General features: G+C 36.5%; 1 long non-coding RNA gene across 1 annotated transcript; it reads left to right on the forward strand.

The window, feature by feature from the left end:
* The first annotated feature begins 3406 nt into the window (after nt 1-3406).
* Nucleotides 3407-7360, forward strand: LOC114310974 (uncharacterized). Its single transcript, XR_014337357.1, has 2 exons — nt 3407-4044; nt 6902-7360. It is a non-coding gene; the product is annotated as an uncharacterized LOC114310974 (long non-coding RNA).
* The last annotated feature ends 15229 nt before the right edge of the window (nt 7361-22589 follow it).

Here is a 22589-nt window from a genome sequence, read left to right on the forward strand (position 1 = left end):
ATTTCAATTTTGTCCTCATCCTATCCTTCCAAGTCTAACCTAACCCTAATCCCACCACCACTTCCACTCCCACTGGCGGCCTCCGACAACCAACCCACCTCCATTATTTTCCTTCTTCGGTGAGCCTCTCGCCACCACCTATTGTTTATAGAATTATCAATGGTGGCGAAGGTTAGGGTTTTGGCAGCGGTCACAGAGAATGAGCGACTAATTCGCGAACTCTCTTTCGCGATCTTCATCTTCATCCTTCAGAACCTACTCTCTTTTCTCTCTTTTGTGCGCGACTCCCTCTCTCCTCATTGATTTCTCTCTCTACCTCACAAGTTGGTCGATTTCTCTTCGTTCGGTTACACAGAGCTGCACTTGTTGAATATGTTCGGTGCTCCATAACTGAACATATGCCTTTTGTTTGGCTACATAGTACTGAACATCAGGCTTCTATTCAAAACTGGTTTTCTGAACGGCGGCGAACGACGGCAAAAAGATGGATTTTTCAAATTGATAATCCATCATTCATCTTCAGCAACATCAATGTGATTCTCTACAATGGAGGAACCACCCTTCGAACTTGGACCCATTACGCTTCCAAGGTTATTACATTCCTTGAAACATAGTTCATATTTATCTGATATTATGAGAAAACAGACAGTTGCTCTGTTGTTATTGTTGTTGCCACTGTTTGAGCAAGTTGTCGGAGAGGAAGGGTTGCCAGAGTGGGAAGGAAATTGCTAGAGAAAGAAAGGAGAAGTTGAACGTGGAAGGTGTAGGGGTGGGATTCAAAGAGTATATTTGAGATTATGCTAATGATCTAAAGAAAAATAAAGAGGGAAGCAATTTTAGTGGTGGGAAGCCAAAGAAGTGGGGGATCCAAAGTAGAAAGGTAGGGACATTTAGTAGCCCTCTAAAATTAAATATGGAATTGATTGGATTACAATTCCACCTTTTAGAATTTACGGGTTAATTCTTCTTAAAAAAAAAATTCAAAAAATTTATTTTTTCTTTATTTTACATATATATATTTATATAAAAAAAAATACTCAGTGTGTTTGGTTTCAGTTTTGTGAATTTAGTTTTTTGAAAACTGAGTTTTTTTTTTCATGTTTTTTGTTTTTAGTGAATATTTTTTAAATTTTAAGTAATTTTTTTTACTTTTTTAGATGCACTTAACTTAGATATATTTAAATAGTAAAATATTTGTGAAAAAATATTTTTAAAAATTAATAAATACACAAAAACACAAAAAGTACTAAATTTTCATATTTTTTTGGTATTTAGTATATTTTTTAAAGATTTTTTTCACAAATATTATATTTTTTAAGTGTATCTATATTAAGTGTGTTTAAAAATTAAAAAAAATTACTTAAAATATTAAAAAAATTCATTAAAAATAGTAAAATATCAAAAATAAAAAAATAAAATTTTCTAAAACTTATTTTCTGAAAATAAAACCAAACAGAGTCAGTCAGCCACAATTGGACTCACTTAAAATAATTTTTAGCATTTCCCAAAGAAGGCCAGGCCAGGCCTCAGCCAAAGCGTTGCTAGAATTCCACTCACAACTTAGTGACACCGCGTGATGTGCTCCCTCAGCAACAGCGAATTATTTCTCGTGAAATCTTCGTCTTCTTCTTCGATCTGCAATTTTGCTTCTTGCGAAGACGAAACCCTAGGTTAGGTTTTCATCAAAATTGGGTTTCAATGGAAGGAAGCAATACCTTCCCTCACTACGTCAGACGACGTCTCCTAAATTTATGGCGAAAAAGCATAAAGAAATCCTCATCTTCATCAATCTCATCATCATCATCATCATCATCGTCTTCAGGTGCTTCTCTACCAGGTAAGTTCATATGTATCTGTGTATATACAGTTGATAAGTATGAGTACTTTTGATGTCTCCGATGATATTCTACACAACCATACTCTTGCTAAATACATTAACTACCCTGTTCCTTTTCACGAAGACGATGAATCCGGACTTGTAAATAAGTAATAATGAACGATATTGGGATAGTCCCAAGGACAGAACTTGCCGCAGTGGCTACTGATGATTATTCCAATATCGTTCATTATTATCTAAACAAACAATATGGTTGAATTAATATGGTTGAATTCTCTTGGAGGTTGAATGCTCTTGGATTTCTCTTTTGGATTTCGTACACTTCGAACTCTACAATAATTAAAAAATGCTATTTTCTTTTTCTTAATAATGTTGTAAAAAGCTGTCATAAACATGAGAAAGGAGGGGACCATTAAGAGTAAATCTATCCATAGCTAAATATACCATGTGTAAAGTGTTGAATGTCAAGAATAATCCCGTCTATTAGGCTAAGGTTTGGAGGAGGGTTTACAAACAAATCCAACCCCCATACGTCCCAAGATCCAAATGCACTTGTATAACTAATCTGCCTAATCTTTAAATTATTCCACAGATCACCATTGAAACCATCATGTTCGTGAATATCTATCAACAGCTTAATTATTTTATTAAGTAGTTCAATAAACTACCAAGTCCAATAATGTTGTACTCATGAGTCTCCCAAATTTCGTCGAACTGATCGATTCGTGAAAGTTCTGTTAAAAATTAAACAAAACCAAATAGATGAAGATTAAAATCAATGAAGATGAAAATCAAACATATGCAGACAAAAGAAAATAGAGGGCAATAGTGGTTCGAAAAACATGAATCTATTAACCGAGTACAAAATCATACAATAATCTTTCACAAGACTTGAGTCAAGCACCTAATTCTTACCATAACCAAATAGAGGGATTGCTTATAGGACATTTATCAAGGGCTTCTCTCACATCCTGATAGGCTACTAGTTCTGTTGCTTCCCTCACAACTGTAGCTAATACAACTAGTAGCCTATGAGGATGTGAGGGAAGCTCTTGATAAATGTCCTATAAGCAATCCCTCTATTTGGTTATGGTAAGAATTAGGTGCTTGACTCAAGTCTTGTGAAAGATTATTGTATATTATTGTATGATTTGTACTCGGTTAATAGATTCATGTTTTTGCGAACCACTATTGCCCTCAATTTTCTTGTCTGCATATGTTTGATTTTAATCTTTATCTATTTGGTTTTGTTTAATTTTTAACAGAACTTTCACAAATGGATCACTTCGACGAAATTTGGGAGACTCATGAGGACAACATTATTGGACTTGGTAGTTTATTTATTTAACTACTTAATAAAATAATTAAGCTGTTGATAGATATTCACAAACATGATGGTTTCAATGGTGATCTGTGTAATAATTTAAAGATTAGGCAGATTAGTCGTACAACTGCATCTGGATCTTGGGATGTATGGGGGTAGATTTATCCTCCAATCCTTAGCCTAATAGATGAGATTATTCTTGATGTTCAACACTTTAGACACATGGTATATTTAGCTATGGATAGATTTACTCTTAATGGTCCCCTTCCTCATGCCTTTTTACAACATTATGGTTTTGATGAAGGCCAATATTTTTCAATCTCCTTTTCAAGTCATATTACTCTTTATGAAGTTAAGAAAATAGCATTTTTTAATTATTCTCACCCACTTTTTTTCAACAAAGTGGATAGAGTTCACTTTATTTATAAAGTGTACGAAATCCGAAAAAGAAATCGAAGAGAATTCAACGGTCTTGTTTGTTTAGATAGAAGCACCCCTCTTGCGAATATGGATAATTGGCTGTACAGAATCCAAGTAAGTAATAATGAACGATATGGGGATAATCATCAGTCGCCACTGCGGCAAGTTCTGTATTTCGTCAATGAACAAGGACAATCTGTTTTTCGAAGCTATTTTAAGGTGCCATGTGAAGTGTTAATTACTTAAGGACTGTTTGCGAACATGGAAGGGACATCAATCCAAATATTTCCTCTAGAAAAATCGTCAAGGTGCTGCACCAAGTTCTCCCCGATGTCTCGTCCAAGATACATTTCATCTTATTTACTACTTTTTTTGATAACATTCGTCTAATGAATTTGAATGCTAACGACATTGTCAAACTGATGAAGCAAGGTCCTTTTGGCTACAAGGGGTTCAAACCCAGGTAAGTTTATTTATCGCTTTGCTAGTGATATTGTAACTTAAATTTTTATAGTTATTTAAGGTAGTTGACAAGATCAAGTAGATAAAGAATTGGATGTGGCCCTCAAACTCAAAATTTTTAGTGTTGATAAAACATAATTTACATTTCTTGGGTTTTGATAAATGATGTAACCCATGTTAATTTGTTATGATTTTATTTGGTTTGCCTATTTCTGTAATAATTTGGGGCTTTTTTTTTTTTTGTTGTATGGCCTCTATTACTTATTTACACCATTCAAGGCCTGTTTTGGGTTTTTCATTGAGACAAACAAAACATTCCAAGTTTTATTGGACGATTGCATTTTTTTAATTCATTATTGAGCCTATTGAATCAATATTGAGACTATATTGCATTGTGGTTTTCGTTGTCAATCATTTTAAAAGTTATTTTCTTCACATAAATATTTAATATAATAGTATATAGTATCTTATTAAGTTTTTCTTTTAGTGGTTTATCTTAAAAGTTATTTTCTTCATATAAATGTTTAATATAATAGTATATAGTATCTTATTAAGTTTTTCTTTTAGTGGTTTAGCTTTTCTGGGTCTTGTCTTGTGACATTCCTGTGCCTTTTATGCTGTGTTTGGTTAAGGGATTTGGGAAGAGATTTGAAAAGAGAAAGGAAAATGTAAGTGAAATGTGAATAAAATAAGCCTATATTTCACCTAGTTTCACTTATTTTTTCTCTTTTACTTTCCAAATCTCTTCCCAAATCTTTCAACTGAACACAACGTTAGGGTGTGTATTGAGCATTGAATATATTTTCTTGTTGGTAATAAAATCTCACTTGCCAAAAAAAAAAATCTTTTTATATATTTATTTATTTATTATTGGGAGAAAGATAATTGTATCAAATAAATAGATTCAAAAAGTACACAAGCAATGACTTCCATTGGATTTGAACTTCTTCGATCCAAAATCTCATCCGTCCTTCATTCTGCGCGAACCGAGCAAGTAGCGGAGCAATTTTATTACCTCATCACTTGACATAAGATACTTGAATCTCTTGAAAACATCTTAGTCGGTTTTGAATAATCATACTGATGTGTCTAATTACAGAAAATTATCTCCCACAACCTTGATACCATTAATCACCGTTAAGGAATCCCGTTCAACATGAATACTTGAGAAGCCCAAAGTCCTGATTGACAACATTGCACTAACAACTTTTATATGATTGACGTCTAATATGTTCCATATTCTCAGCACCAAGTCATCACACTACCTAGGGAGTTCCTTACAATAACACCTACTACTGCCGTACTTTCTTTGAATTGAGTACCGCCAAAATTTACTTGATAAGCAGCACTAGTATAAGTTTTGCAGTTCTCTCTGTGATCTTCTAATATTCCGTAAGCAAATTCAACACTATCATTAGCAGATTTCTGCCTCCCACTAAATCATGAATTGCTCCGAGCCAAGACAAAGAAGTAATCAAAGCTATGATTGCATTTAGCCTTACATACATTGCCCACAAGCAGAAATCACCTTTGTTATCAAATTCACATACATTGCCCACAAGCAGAAATCACCTTTGTAATCAAATCCAGTCCAGTAATGTAAACCACGCAATTTCCAAATGTGCTTAGCAAGTAGATAGTGGACAGTTAGCATCATTCACCATTTTCTTGTGTTTCTGAAGTTCCCCAACTGGTGCAATGCCAGCACAGGCCTTCCAAGCAAAAGCCTCGACTTTGTTAGGGATAATTAAGACTCTGTATTGCCGTTCAAAAAAATTTCATGCATCCTGAGTTTGAAGTTGCTGGATATGAATTTCCAGCATTCAAGTCTGAATAATATGAAAAACGAACAGTGAACTTTGTTCTTTATGAGGTGCAAACTAATTTATTTGTCGTTGGCTAGGTGAACCCAACACATAAACAGTCAGACACGAACTTTAGAAAGAGCTCACTAATAGTCTGGCTTCCATGAACCAAAATCCTAGTCAATAAGATCAGTAGCCTTCATATTCTCCATCCCAGAAATTTTCAGACTAATGACTTTGAAATAAGGGGATGGTCCCCCCAAATTGTTTCCTTGTTATAAAACAATATGTAAAATCTCACTTTCTGAAAAATGACTTGCGTGCATGGATGTCTTGCTTAACTTGAAACCACAAAAAAATTGAAAAATTAAGTTTTTCCATGTTGAACCCTCTTGGAATTAGCATTTTTATGTAACTCAATTGGATACTAGGGGTATGTTTGGTTTGTGTTTGAGAGATGTGTTTTAGAGATAAAAAGTACAAAAAGTTGTTTGGTTTGGTTTTTTTCAAAAGATGTTTTAGAAAATTATTTTGAGAGAGAGTTTTGAAAAAAGTGATTGATTTGATGTGTGTGAGAGAGAGATTTGTTTGGAAAACTTGTTTGGTTTACAAGTTTTGAGAAATTTTTTTGAGAAAATTTGTTTGGTTTGATTACTTTTAAAAACTTATTTGTAAAGAAAATTTTCCAAAATTTTTTCAGAAATACAAACCAAACGAACCCTAGAAGTCTGCCTTTCTAGACTTACTCAGCACAGAAACATTGACAAGGTGATTACCAGCTCCATCCCTGTGCAAGGGATGGGGCCTTCACTCAGGAAACTACTCGTTGATTGTGCCTAATATGTTAAAACTATTGAAGTTTCAACTTACATGATTTACTTGTTATTTGCACAGGGTATTATACGATTTTGACTTGGTTAGATCTGATAATTTTTAGAACTGAAAAAATAAATAAATAAATAAATAAAAAGACCAGTTAACTTTTAGTGCATAGTGACATCATATCCTGATTCATTTTTTTTTTTTACTAACAAATAGTTAATGGTGTTGCAGATTATGGCATGGAGTGCAGTGATTTCTTGAGGTAATGTGTTTCCTCAATTTTTGTAGCTGGCCAGTGTCTGAATTCGATGTTCAGAGTGATTTGGAGTAACTCAATCCAGTTTGCACATGCTCTGTTATAAATTAGTTACACATGCTCTGTTATTGTGCCAAAAAATAAATATGATACTTTGAATAATCTATTGGAATGTCAATTGTCCCATAAAAAAATGACATCTAATTAAAACCCAAAATTTGGCATTTTGATGCACTATCCTCCCACAAGATTGAGGGTTCAATTTCACAGGGGTTCATGTGTAACCTACCAATTGTGTTGGATGATTAAACTATTCAAATTATTTACATGTTGTTGAACTTTTGATGGAGAGCAGAAAGGCATTGGATATAGGAGAATTAAGGATTTTGTACTTCTATTATTTATAATTTTTAATTTAATTTGGAGTTTTATTAGGGTAGTATTCTTGCTTTGGTATTTTAATTAGGGTTTCCTACGTTGGCTATATATATGGTTTTATGTAATAGTTTTAGGTCAGTTTTGAGATAATAATATTGAGTATAGGCTGTGGCTGTTTTTGAGATAAGGGTTTTGACCCTTGTATTATTCTTCTCTCTTTCTATTCTTTTTAAAACTTTTAATCTTCTCTTTTTAATCAATGCTCCATAACTTATGGTTTTGTGATCAATTACATAGTTGAATAGGTTTCTTGATAGCCATTCTGCATATCAATTAGTATCAGAGCCAGGTTTTGTTCCACCGTTTCTGTTCAATCGGCTGGTTGTTTTTTAGTATAATCACATCAATTCGAACCATCTTCACCATCCTAGATTTCATTATGTTACTTTTGTGGTCGACATGGTTATCTATTACACTGCCTTGCTAGTTTGAATACAATAGAAGAAAAAGGGTAAATTTCAAATACACCCCTGAAGTTTATTGAACAAACAAATTCTCCTAACGTTTGAGAAATTACATCCCACCCCTTAAAGTTTCCAGTTAGATAACAAATGAATCCCTCTGATAATCAACCATCAAGTCAAATTAACAGTCTTTAAAAAAAAAAAAAAAAAACTTCAAAAATGCCTATATTAACCTTTATGAAGTTACACACTTTGTTTTCTTTTTTATTTTTATTATCTTACCTTCCTTGTGCCCCATTTTCTTTCAACGTGTAACACCACTTTGCCTAACAATTGTACCACTCTCTCACAATCTTGATCAACACCATTGTCATTATTGTCTATATGCATTTGGTGTGTCACAAAAATAAATAAATGCAACCCGACGTTATGCTTGGAAACAATTGATATTTTTAGGTGTCTTTCTTATTAGGTTGGTATTTGTTTATCTAGGGTTTGCTTGGAATGATCTAAATAAGTGTACTTTCTAACTTTTTATAAAAAGATGTACAATGTGATAGAGAGGTGATGTGACCCAAATAAGATAAAAATATAAAATAAAATAAAAAATGTGCTAAAGTAGTGTATGTCAAACAAGGCTGTATTGTTGGTGAAAACATAAAACGTATTGAATTCCGTTCTTCCTTGTAATCAAGTTTCCTACATTAAACCAAATTAAGATGTCATTAAACCACAAATGTGATGTAGGACACCTTGCTGAATTTTCAAACCAGTGCTATTTGATTGCCTAAACAGTGAGTAATTTAGAGGTTTAATGGTTAAATTGAAGGGCTAGTAAGTAGGAGAAAGGATTAGGGTTGATTTGGGGGTGCTAGGATAGGGTTCTCAGGTTGAAAAGTGCACTTTTTAAGAGCTGTGAATAGTTACTTGAGAATAGTAACAAAGAGGTAGAATGAGGTGCTTCATCTTCACAAGGGTTAGGCTAATCACACAACACAATCTCAAATTCTCAAAATCATTTAGATTACACTTATTTATAGGGTACAGACGACTCCTATAAAACTAAAACTCAAATATTTGGTAACCACTAATATTCTAAACGAACCAGGATTCCAAATAAAAATTCAAATAACATTGCTTGACCCCCAAAATGACCGATGGACTATGACTACTCTCCATGTCCAGCAATTATTGAACTTACCATAATGCCCCATTTATCAAAATAAATAAATAAATAAACTTACCATAAACCCCCCTAACTAATAAAACCTATTATATGCCATTATTCTATCTAGCTGCGTAATAAATTAGAATAAATACAAATAAAGACTCAAAATTATTCTAAAACTTTAATCTTTGATGCCCTAAATGTGTTTCATGTGAAATTCCAAATTCCTTCTGTCCATGCTTGCCATCATTGCCATTATTCTCCTCTGCATTCGAAAAAATTCAACCTCGAGTTTTACAATGTTAAAGTATAATGACCCTGGAATTTTGCACTTGCAACTATTCAAATTAATCTTTTTGAACCAACAATAAGAAAAGTAAAAAGTTCAACACTTCATCACTCCATGGAATTCATTGAATTTATTTGGAATGAAACTCAATGTGGGCAGCCTTCTTCTTGTCTTCCTTGGCTGTAGAATCATGATTATTACCCTCTTTCATGCTTGCTTGAGTTAAAACATCAATTTTGGTCTTTGTTTTTTCAATATCTTCTATGTCAACAACATATTTATCTTTGCTCTTTTGCAGTTACTTCTGGAATCACAACATTATTATCATCCTTTCGCTCCTTGATATTAGCTTCTTCTAAAACGATAGCCAGCAATCTTTCCATAGAAGCTTTCAATTCTTTCAAAGTTGTCTTGATAGTATGCACATCACTCTTTAACATCGCAACATCTTCCTTGGTAGCCTTATAATCTTTTGAGAAGGATTCAAATTTGGAATTGGTAGCCTCATAATCTTTATTACAACCATTGTAATAAAGAAAACAATTTCATAAAAAAGATTGGTAGGAAACAAAGTAGGATCTTGAAACTCTAATATCAAATTGATGTGGGACAGCTTGCTGGATTTTCAAACCAGTGGCTATTTGACAACCTAAACAACGAGTAATTAAGGATTTTAATAGTTAAATTGAAGGCTAATAGGTAAGAGAAGTGATTAGGGTTGATTTGGGGCTGCTAGGATATGGTTTTCGAGCAGAAAAATGCACTTTTTGCGAGCTGTGAATAGTAACCCAAGAATAGTAAATTGGTTGTGTGCAAAGAAGAAAGAAAAAGTGGAAGAAGAGAGAGAATGAGGTGCTTCACCCTCGTAAGGGTTAGGCTAATCACATACAATTTCAAATTCTCATAATATTAACTCTTTTTCGAATCATTGAGGTTGAACATTGTTAGATTTGCATAAAAGAAAGAAAAGGAAGAGAACTGTATATTATTCACACTCATAAACCTATTAGGGTTACACATACTTATAATAAAAGACTAAAGGAACAAAAGACATAACTATCCTTAACTACCCTTATACAATAATACTTAACACTCCCCCTCAAGTTGGTGCAAAGATATCTCTCATGCCCAACTTGTAGCAAATAGGATGGAAAACTTTACTACTAAGACCCTTAGTAAAGACATCAGCCAATTGATTTGCAGACTTCACAAAAGGCATACATATGAAACCCTTATTCAATTTCTCCTTGATGAAATGTCTGTCAATCTCAATATGTTTGGTTCTATCATGCTGAACAGGATTGTGAGCAATACTAATGGCAGCTTTGTTGTCACAGTACAGTGTCAATGGTTCACTACAAACAAACCCAATATCATTCAACAAGGACTGGAGCCACATCAATTCACATGTACCATGCGCCATAGCCCTGTATTCTGCCTCTGCACTAGATCTGGACACCACTGTTTGTTTCTTACTACGCCATGTCACTAAATTTCCCCCCACAAATGCACAATAACCGGAGGTAGATCGCCTGTCATCTATAGAACCAGCCCAATCAGCATCTGTGAATGCCTCCAACCTCAAGTGACCATGATTGGAAAATAAAATCCCTTTTCCAGGAGCAGATTTAAGATACCTCAAAATACGATACACTGCATCCAAATGAGGGGCACGAGGCTCATGCATAAATTGACTCACTATCCCAACCGCATAGGCAATATCTGGACGAGTGTGGGATAAATATATAAGTCTTCCAACAAGTCGCTGGTACCTTTCCTTCTCCACAAGATCACCAACACCACTACAAAGATGGTGATTAGCCTCAATTGGAGAATCAGCAGGTCGGCAGCCTAACATGCCAGTTTCCTCAAGAAGATCTAGAATATACTTTCGCTGAGAAAGAAAGATGCCTTTGTCAGATCTGGCAACTTCAATCCCAAGAAAGTACCGCAATGAACCAAGGTCTTTGATCTCAAATTCCTTGGCCAACAGCATCTTAAGATGTGTCACTTCTTCCTCATCATTACCTGTCACAACTATGTCATCCACATACACTATAAGCACAGTTACCTTATTTGCGTGACGTTTGACAAACATTGTGTGATCTGCATTGCTTTGCTTATACCCGAACCTCAACATAGCCTTTAGGAATCTGTCAAACCAAGCCCGAGGAGATTGTTTTAAACCATATAACGCCTTTTTCAACCTACAAACTTTCCCAACTGTAGACTGAGATGAGAATCCTGGTGGTATATCCATATATACCTCCTCCTCCAAATCACCATGGAGAAATGCATTCTTCACGTCTAACTGCTGTAAAGGCCATCCCAAATTAGCTGCACATGAGAGAATAGCTCGAATGGAATTCATCTTCGCCACAGGAGCAAAGGTTTCTTGGTAATCAATTCCATATGTCTGAGTAAATCCCTTGGCCACTAACCGTGCTTTGTACCGTTCAATTGTTCCATCTGCTTTCTGCTTGATGGTGAACACCCATTTACACCCTACAGGCTTTTTTCCACTAGGAAGAGAAACCAACTCCCAAGTGTTATTCTTGCTTAGAGCTTGCATCTCTTCTACCATAGCTACTTTCCACTTAGGATCATTGATAGCTTCTGTCCAACCCTGGGGAATACATGCAGAAGACAAAGACGAAACAAAAGCACGATATGTAGAAGACAATGAATCGTATGACACAAATTTAGAAATGGGGTGTTGAGTACATGCCCTAACCCCCTTTCTAAGAGCAATAGGAAGACTCGAATCATTGACAACAGGACTCTCAACTACAGGTAGAGGGATAGACTGAGATGCATTACCTGGAACTGGCATGAGGGATGATGATGGGTTTGGTGGCACAAGAGATGCTTGCTCTTTCGGACGTCGAGAATAAGTCTTAAAATCAGCCCTGTCCAAACGACCACTAATGTCAGGCTCCACATCAAGAGAACTATTAGGCTCCCCCTCACCACAAATAATAGTCCGCTGACTAGGAAGGAAAAAAGACAACTCGTGTTGATAGGCCATCTCCTCATCCGCAATCTCATCTATACCACTACTCTCCCCCGGAGGAGATGGCGGAGGAGAAGGAAAGAAGGACACAGCTTCACGGAAAGTGACATCCATACTGACATACACTTTGCGAGTGTGAGGATCATAACATTTGTAACCCTTCTGAGTAGCAGAATAACCAATAAAGACACAACGCACAGCCTTAGGATCGAGTTTCCCACGAGTACGAGGTTGCAAATGAACAAAACAGACACACCCAAACACCCGAGGAGGAAGAGACGAGGTGGGATATGCGACAGGAAGCAGTTGAAGAGGAATCTGGAATTGGAGGACACTGGAAGGCATACGGTTGATAAGGTAAGCAGCGGTAAGAACAGCATCACCCCAAAAAGACTTAGGGACATTCATGGTAAACAAGAGAGAGCGAGCAACTTCAAGAAGATGGCCATTCTTGCGTTCGGCAACCCCATTCTGTTGAGGAGTACCAACACAACTAGTCTGATAAAGAATGCCATGCTCCTCTAAGTATGCCCGAAAAACTCCATCAACATACTCAGTCCCATTATCACTACGAAGAATTTTGATTTGAGCATTAAAAAGATTGGTCACCATTTTATGAAAAGTTTGGAAACAAGAAAAAACTTCACTCTTAGTTCGAAGCAAGTAAATCCAAGTCACACGGGAAAAACAATCAATAAAAGTAACAAACCATCGATACCCAGAAGTAGAAACCACAGGGGAAGGGCCCCACACATCAGTATGAATAAACATAAAAGGAAAAGTACTTCTTTTATTAATTGAAGGGTAACAAGTACGTTTATGCTTTGCAAGTTCACAAGCATCACAACCAAAAATACTCCTAGGACAATCACGAACTAAAGAAGGAAAAAGTTTCTCTAAAACATTAAAGGAAGGATGACCCAAACGGCGATGCCACTGATGAAGGAGAGAAAGAGAGGAGCCAATAGTGCACTTAAGAGCTTGAGATGGGACGACAGGAGGAACGGCATCCAGAAAGTACAGCCCACCTTGTGCTCTACCATTGCCAATCGTTTTCCCCGTAGCCAGGTCCTGAAAGACACAATGAGTAGGAAAAAATGTCACTGAGCAATTTAGAGAAGTAGTAAGACTACTAACAGAAAGCAGATTAGTGGAAAAAGTAGGAACATGAAGCACAGAGGAAAGAGAAAGCAAAGATGAACAATGAACTGAACCCTTGCCAGAGACAGAGGATAAAGTGCCATCAGCCACTCGAACCTTGTCTCGGCCGGAACAAGGAGAATAAGAATAGAAAAGACTAGAGGCACCTGTCATGTGATTGGTGGCACCGGAATCAATAATCCAAGAAGGCGATGATAAGGTTCGGGTATAAGCAAAGCAATGCAGATCACACAATGTTTGTCAAACGTCACGCAAATAAGGTAACTGTGCTTATAGTGTATGTGGATGACATAGTTGTGACAGGTAATGATGAGGAAGAAGTGACACATCTTAAGATGCTGTTGGCAAAATTGGAAGAAGCAGAAGTAGAAGAAACTGTGGTAGAAGGAGAGTCAAGTCGAGCCATCAAACGTCTGAGAGTGTGTAACTCATCCTGGGAAAGAGTGCTGGGCTCAGAAGGACTCACAGCAATCTCGGACACATGTGCTTGGGGTCGAGCTGTACTACCACGACCTCGACCCCGAGTAGGGCGACCATTCAGTTTCCAACAATGCTCTCGATCATGTCTGTCTTTCCCACAATAATCACACTTCAAGCGATCTCGATCAACCAGTGTACCCTGACTCCCAGACTGAACTGGACTAGGCCGAGGAGCCCGAGGAGGAGGAGCAACAGCTAAAGCAGAACGATCCTGAATAGAGGAATGTACCATAGCACTACGGCGACTCTCCTCTTGCTGGACAAGGGCATAAGCCTCGCGTAGGGTGGGAAAAGGTGAACGACCCAACACCTGGACGCGAATCTGATCATACTCCAAGTTCAAGCCAGCAAGGAAGTCATACACACGCTCTTTCTCAACGGTTTGTTGAAACAACGTGGCATCCCGAGAACAAACAGCCTGGAAGCTTTGGTAATAGTCTAGTTCCTGCCACAAACTACTCAACTCAGCATAGTAGACTGCGAGTGATCTATCTTTCTGATCTAAGCTCCGAAGCTTCTTCCTCAACTCATACGCCTGTGCATCATTACCTTGTTGGGAGTACATTTGGGCTGCAGCTGTCCAAATCTTATGAGCAGTATCTAATAAAAGGAAACTCCGACTAATAGTGGGCTGCATAGAGTTGATGAGCCAAGTCATAACAAGAGCATTTTCAGAAATCCATTGAGTATGGAGTGAGGCATCACCATCCGGTAGGGGAAGAGAACCAGTAATGTAGCCAGTCAAACGGCGAGCAGCAATAGCAAGACCACATGAGCGGGACCAAATCAAATAGTTGGAACCATCCAATTTAACAGGACTAATTTGAAGAGAGGGATTGTCGGTAAGAGTCATAACACGACGGAGGCCACCCTCATCACTAATTGTATCCTTAGTCTCACCCTCAGCCATTGAAGATTAAATGCCCACAATAGGAAAAAAGCAAATACCAGTCGAAAAACAGCAAAAACCAACAGAGGCAATCCACCAACTCAACTTAGGGACAATAGTTACCTCTAGAGACAAAAACAGAGCCGAAACAGGGGCTGGAGAGACCAAAACCAGTCAGAAACTGAGAGAAAACGTGCTGAAACTGAGGAAAATTGACAAAAATAGAGTGAAAGCTTGCCAAATCATCAAAACCAGTCCTCCCAACCCTAGATCAGTCCCAGTCGGCTCCCAAGGTAGAGGGAGGAAGGGAAAAAACAGCCAAAAACAGGCCGCAGCAGGGACTTCCAAAAAAATCAATCGTTTTTTCCAAAAATCAACAAAAATTGGAAAAACACTCAAAAACTCATCAAAAAATTAAAATAAAAATCTAGGGTGAAAACCCATCAAATTTCGACCATAAAGGTTTTTTTTTTTTTTTTTTTTTTTTTTTTTTTTTTCTGTGTACAAGGAAGAACGAAAGAAACAAGAAAAAGAAACGAATCTTCAAGGAGGAAGATGATGCTCTGATACCATGTTAGATTTGCATAAAAGAAAGAAAAGGAAGAGAACTGTATATTATTCACACTCATAAACCTATTAGGGTTACACATACTTATAATAAAAGACTAAAGGAACAAAAGACATAACTATCCTTAACTACCCTTATACAATAATACTTAACAAACATATTTATAGACTAAAGGCACTCCTACTTCTATAAGATCAAAAATTCAAATTTAGAAACTAAAATATTTAGTAACTACTACTTTTTTAGACCAATTAGGATTACCAATAAAATTGTAGTAATATTACTTGACCCGCAAAACAATCCATGGACTATTGACTAGTACTCATGTCCAACAATTATTGAACTTACCATAGTGCCCCTAACTACTAAAATGTATGATAATAACATAAATTTGTTTTGCGTAATAAATTAGAATAAATACAAATAAAGACTTAAACATTATTCCAAAAATGCCTTAAATGTACTTCATATGAAATTCCAAATTGTTTCTTTACATGTTTCTCATCATAATGGGTTCAACATAATTGTGAAGGAAAAAAAAAAGAGGGGTCCACCATCGAGTCTTGCTTATGATAGTTTGCTTCTTTTTCTTTTTCTTTTTCTTTTTTTTAATGATAGTTGATTTTTCTTAGAGATTAACTTATTCACGGCTCCACCGTTAAAACACCTCTTTTACGGATAACGAATGGTTTGACGACACCTATGAACTTTTATAAAACAAAGAAAATATATCAGCCCTTTCCTGTACAACCCCCTACATACAACACAAACCCATCCTACTAGTTTGCTCCTCCCAGCACTTCCATCTCGACTTGGGACTCATCCCTCCTCTTCGATGTTGTATCTCTGTCCTCACAATTGGAAATTCCTCACCGCAAAAAGTCGCATCTATACGAAACCCACCCATACATAACCTCACACACAAACCCACCCAAACCATTACACATAGCTAGTTCATGGTTGAAACAGGAAATTTGGACAATGATGGCATGCATATTAGGAATTTTTGCACAAAACTCTCACTGGCTAGTAGCAGAGGAAGAGATTTGGTACTTATTTTGTCATGGGTCTTTTATTTTCAGCTTGTATTGATGATGAATTTTATTGGTATTCCTTCCAGCGTCTTACCTCTTTCATGGGCCTCAATCAACGCATCTGGTTGCACATGATGAGCACCGTCGCTCCACCGCAACAAATCAATACCAATGACAGTTGCTCCCCCTCAACCTACCTAACTGCGCAACCCCTTTATCCTTTAACCTCTCTCTGCTTCCCTCAATTCTGAACCCGTCTTCACAAAAATCAAATCAAGAACTTCTACTGGGCTATAGAGGACCAAAAACAGAAATTAAACTGTATTATAGTGACAAGGATAGACACAAGAATGTGGTAGGAATAACAGGTGCTAAGGGTCTTGTGGAAAATGTAGTTGCGATCATTAGGAAAGGCTATAGGATTATGTTAGTTAAACTAGTTATTGGAGGAAATACGTTATTAGTGCACACGCCCCCTAAGTAGGATTAGATGATCAAACAAAGAGGGATTTTTGGGAGCAAATGGATGAGATATTACAGGAGGTACTCGCAGGAGAGAACCTAATTATAGGTGGAGATTTCAATTTCATATAGGAATAGATAAACTAGATTAGGAGAGGGTGCATGGTGGATATGGTTTTGCGTTGGCTTCTGACGTAGTGGTGGCCAATGCTATGTATAAGAAGAAGGAGAAGCATATGATAACCTTTAAGAGTGAGTCAGTTAAGAGCCAAATAGATTATTTTTTAGTGAGAAAAGTGGACCATCTAAAATACGACGACTATAAGGTGATTCTTGGAGAAAGCCTGACGTCTTAACATAGGATTTTGGTACTAGATTTATGCTTTAAAGGGCAATACCAAGATAAGAATGATAGTGGGCATCGTAGGATGAAATGATGGGACCTAAAAGGGGATAAATTAGAAATATTTAAGAATAGAATAGATAAAGAAGATACTTGGGACCTGAAAGATGATGCTAACACTATGTGCAACTCGATGGCCAATTGTATGAGGAGAATTTCAAGGGAAGTTCTTGGAGAGTCGAAAGGAAAGGGACCCAACTTTAGAGAAACTTGGTGGTGGAGGAAGGCGGTTCAAGCAGTAGTTAAGGCGAAAAAAGAGTGCTTTAAAAAGTGGCAAAAGGATAAAACTAGGGAAAACTTTAAGAGTTATAGATTGGCTAATAAGGAGGTCAAAAAAGTAGTGAGATAGGCTAAGTTGAAAGCTTATGATGACCTATACACTAGACTAGATAGTAAAGAGGGAGAGAAGAGGGTATACAAACTTGCTAAGATAAGAGAGAGGAAAACGAGAGATTTTAATCAGGTTAGGTGCATCAAGAGTGAGGATTGTAAGGTATTGGTGAAAGATGAAGAGAGTAATAAGAGGTGGAAGAACTATTTTGAGAAGTTGTTAATGGTGGAACATGGAGATAGGTCAATAGGGGAGGAAGTAGCCAGTAATGAGGAAAACTAAGGCTATAGGTTCTATCGCAGGATTATGAACTTTGAAGTAGATATTGCACTTAAGAAGATGAAATCGAATAAGGCTTTATGACCCGATGATATCCTTATTGAAGATTGGAAGTGTTTGGGTAAGAAGGGGATTGCTTGGTTGACTAGTTATTTAGCAAGATTTTGTTGACTAGGAACATGCCAGATAGGGATGGCCATAGGACGGGTTTGTCATTTCCCACTCCCACCCCTGCCAACAAATTCCACCCCCGCTACGGATGGAATTTTTTAATCCCATCCCCGCCCCCCGGATACCTGCGGATATCCGACCACATTTCAAATAGCTAAAAAAATTGAGAACCATTTAAATTATTAGCACATTTAATAATTTTCCTTGTTTCTATATATATAAACAGTGAGACTTTTAAGATTATTATTTATTTATATTTAAACAAAACAACAGACTTCTAATATTCTTTTTCTTATATCTAATTATATTATATATATATATTATTTATTTATATGTTATTAATTATATCAGATCGGGAGAGGCGATACCCGCCCTCGCTCCCGCCCCCGCCCCCGCCCCCTCCCCCTCCCATTGTGGGTAACTAAAATATAATTTACCCTCGCCCCACATACGTATCGGGGCGGGTAAAATCCACCCCATTAGGACGGGTATGGACAGGCCCTCGGGGATCAGATTAAAATGGCCATCCCTAATGCTAGATGAGTGGAAGAAAAATATTTTAGTACTAATCTATAAGAATAAAGATGTCTAGAATTACAACAACTATAAATGAATTACACTAATGTGTCATATAATGAAAGTGTGGGAGAGAGTGATGAAACGTCAATTGTGAGATATAATAGAGGTGTCAGAGAATCAATATGGGTTTATGCCTGGTAGGTCAAACAATGAAAGCGATTTATTTTTTTAGGAGAGTAATAGAAAAGTAAAGAGAAAAGAAAAGATACATTTATATGTTTTTATTGATCTTCAGAAAGCATATGATAGTGTCTCGGGATATAATCTGGTGGGTGTTAGAGAAAAAAGGGATAACAAAATGTTACATTGATGTGATTAGGGACATGTATGAAGGGGTGATGACCACTATTAGATCGCCTGCTAGAGAGATAAAAGAATTTTCAATTATTGTAGAGTTACTTCAAGGATCAACCTTAAGTCCTTATATTTTTGCTTTAGTTATGGATGAGTTGAAAAGAAATATTCAGGATGATGTGTTGTGGTGTGTGCTTTTTGCAGATGATATCGTGTTAGTGGATGACTAACGAAATGGCCTTTGATAGAGCCGAGTGGCAAAGAATGATTCATATAGCTGACCCCATTTGATGGGACGTAAGATTTGGCTTGGTTTGGTTAAGATCACTCTGTATAAAATCTATGAAATCTGTTAGTAATACACAAGTCACATGTTGAAGAAATTAAATTCTAAAAACCATGGTAGATACATTTAGATAAGGATTTGGGATGGGTGGAGAACAATTAGTAAGGGTGGAGGGGTAGACGTCAAGACTTGCTTTGGGCAGTAAGGGAAGACGTCAGTAGTCATGACGGACATGCACCGGGCTATGGAAACAAAGGGAGTGGTTGTGCGCGACTGGACAGGAAGAAATGGATGAAGATGGGTGGGAGGTAGAATCAGGTGTGTGAGAAACTTTTTTTTTTTTTTTGGGTGAGATCTGTAACTTTGGTGTGGTGTCACTCATGGATAGGTTGTCCGTAAACTTGATCTTCACCGGTAGGCCGTGAATAAGTCATTCTCTTTTTCTTATCTCATTTTCCTTTCTAGTTTCTTTTTCTTACAATTGATTGGATGATTACATATTCATAATACTTGGAACTCATATTATTAATTATTGAAGCTTGGCGTTGGCATTAAGCCTTTGCATGTTCAATCAGTTAATTTGAGCGACACCTATTATGTTTTAGATAAGATGGCTATTATGTGGGCAACCATTGGTTCAATGGTAAAATCTTGACCTAATAATCTTGAGATTATAGGTTCAAGTCTCAAGGCAATCACTTTGTGCACTATGTCAAAGGTTAGGTGTGTACTCAATTTTTCCTTTTCCAAATATACATTAATGTGTACTATTTGGGTGTTGTTTTAATATGGCTATTATGTCTTGCACTGTTGATATACTTGTTAAACCTGTAGGAGGGACATCAGTATAATGGTGTGTCTGCTTTTCATAGTTTTTGTTTTTTTGGGGGATAATGGGTCACATGCTTTGTCACATGCGTATACCGAACTACAATTAATAGCAACATCTTGATTGCCAAAGACCATTGGAAATATGTTTGATGTGCAGGGTCCCTGATTGAGTAAATTATTAATCTGTTTGATAAACTTATTTAAAATAAATTTAACTTCATGATTCTCTATCTTTGTCCGTCTCTCTATGTATCAGACATTTCTTTCTGACCAGCTGAGGCTTCTTTTGTTATGTTTATAGGCAAACTTATACTCTTCTAATTTCTGTGCTCTAAAAAATTGTTCTTCTTGTGATTGGTAACGAGTATTTACATATAGAACTTCAAGTGCTCTTGAGGATAACTCTTATGGATAAGAGTTGGATTTCATATAAGAAATAGTCTAGACCTTGCATATATGCAAGGGGTTGAAAAGTTTGATATATTGCCTGTGTAAGAAATGTGTTGAACTTAGATATGGGATATGAAATGGTGTAAGTGAGCACATAATCATAAACGGGTCTATCACTAACTAGGTGAGACATAAAGACGGTATATGTGATAGCTTTCGAATGAATTTTCCCCCTTCTTTATTATTTTTTTCTTAGAGGTGACGATGTTCAACGGTTAAGACTTGGCCTAATAACCTCAAGGTTATGGGTTTAATAATAATCTCGAGGTTATGGGTTTAAGTCTTGGGACCACCACTTTGTGCATTATGTCGAGGGTTAGGTGTATACTCAATCTTTCCCCTCTCAAACACACATTAATGTGTACTAATTGGGCATTGTTTTATTATTTTTTTTGTTACTTCCCAAACCGACTCAAACCATATTGAACTGGCCTTATGCATATCTGTTTGGTTTGGTTGTTTAATTGTTGCGGTCTATTTTCAGTGTTAATTGGGAAATTTTTTCCATATCCAAACCAATTACACTCCTAGTTGTAGGATTGCATTGTTGCTTCATTATCTTATATTTTTCTTGTAGGTTTAGAGAGTCGTAATCAATTTTCGGTCATCACAAAGTTTTACTGATTTGCCATGTTGGCATGACTGCCTTCACCTTTTTAGTTACTAAGGTGTACTGCACTATTTTTGGGTTTGGCATGCCTAGTAGATTTTAGCTTTTCTCGGGAATGGTTTGGAACTTTGACGTGGACGTCTTGCACCTTTATTGATGAATACTCAAAAACTATTTTCAAAATATACAATCAAACAAACTATATATCTTTCACTAATCACAATACTTTTGGTTATATACAAAATCGTGAACTTTACATCTTTTAGTAATGACAATACTCTTTGAGACACTACATGGCCATATCTCCATCACTACTAAATAAAATTTTCATAACCCAATACAAAATTATAGCTTCCCCATGAATCAACACAAAATCTTGTGTTTGGCATCACTTGACAATACCAATCACCAAATACTATGTCCATTCTTTTCTCACGTCCTAATACAAAATTGTGAATTTTACATCTTTCATCGTATCTCTTCCATCAATCACAATACTCTTAAAACATTATATGACCATGCACTAACATCACAATAACTTTCCGGTAACCAACACAAAATCATAACTTCTACTAAACAAACACAAAATCATTTATTACAATTTTTCTTTCAATCTCAACACTTAACACATATTAAATAATTTTCTTATACCCAACACAAAAGTCTATTTTGGAAAAAAAAAGTTACAAGTTAGTTTATTGACTTTTTAATTCTTTTTGAGTCACTAAATCTCTAATTTTTAGGCATTTAAAAAAAAAATCAAATTTTTACAACAAATCTTCACTATATGAAGAGGGCTCTGACCCATGTTTGCCCTCTCAAATGATAGATTTGGAGAGGCCGTTCCCCATGGCTCCCGAAGACAGTCTATTTGGCTCTACATGGCTTGAAATAAGCCCAGCTGGTGAAGAGCTCGGCAGCTCATTCTCAAAACATGGAGTTGGAGAGGCAGAAACCATGGGCCATGGCTTACGACCCGAGCCTAAATAAATGGGAATCTCTACCTGACCCTTCAAGTTATCCCATTAAGGTTAACAGCATATTCTCAGCGGCGGGAGAGTTCCCCAATCCATGTATTGTGGTGGGTTCACCTGGGAATGGTCTCCAAATCTACCAAGTAAATGCCAAAAAGTGGAAAAAACGAGAGTTTAAAATATGCCCAATTTTTGGCACAAATGTGTTGATAGGGCCAGCTTTGGCTGTTGACAGTAAGTTGTGTTGGTATTCAGTCGATATCTAAGCCTAGTTGGATATGATTTACTAACAACGAAGTGGTTCGTGGGCAATTTCCCTATCCATGACCATGGAGAACATTTTGGAGTGCGAGATGTTGACACTCCTCCGCACTTCGCTCATCTAGGTGGTGACAAGTTCTGTTTATTATGGGTTTCCGTGTTGCCGCACAAACGTGTGAAGATTTCGGAGTTTAATGCTGTGTTTGGTTGGGGTTTTTGGGGTGGGATTTGGAAAAGGAATGAGAAATGTAATCCTATTTATGTTTGGTTATAATAAAAAATATATGG

Source organism: Camellia sinensis, chromosome 8 (genome assembly GCF_055761805.1).
Source record: "Camellia sinensis isolate YWXY chromosome 8, ASM5576180v1, whole genome shotgun sequence".
NCBI classification, from domain to species: Eukaryota; Viridiplantae; Streptophyta; class Magnoliopsida; order Ericales; family Theaceae; genus Camellia; species Camellia sinensis.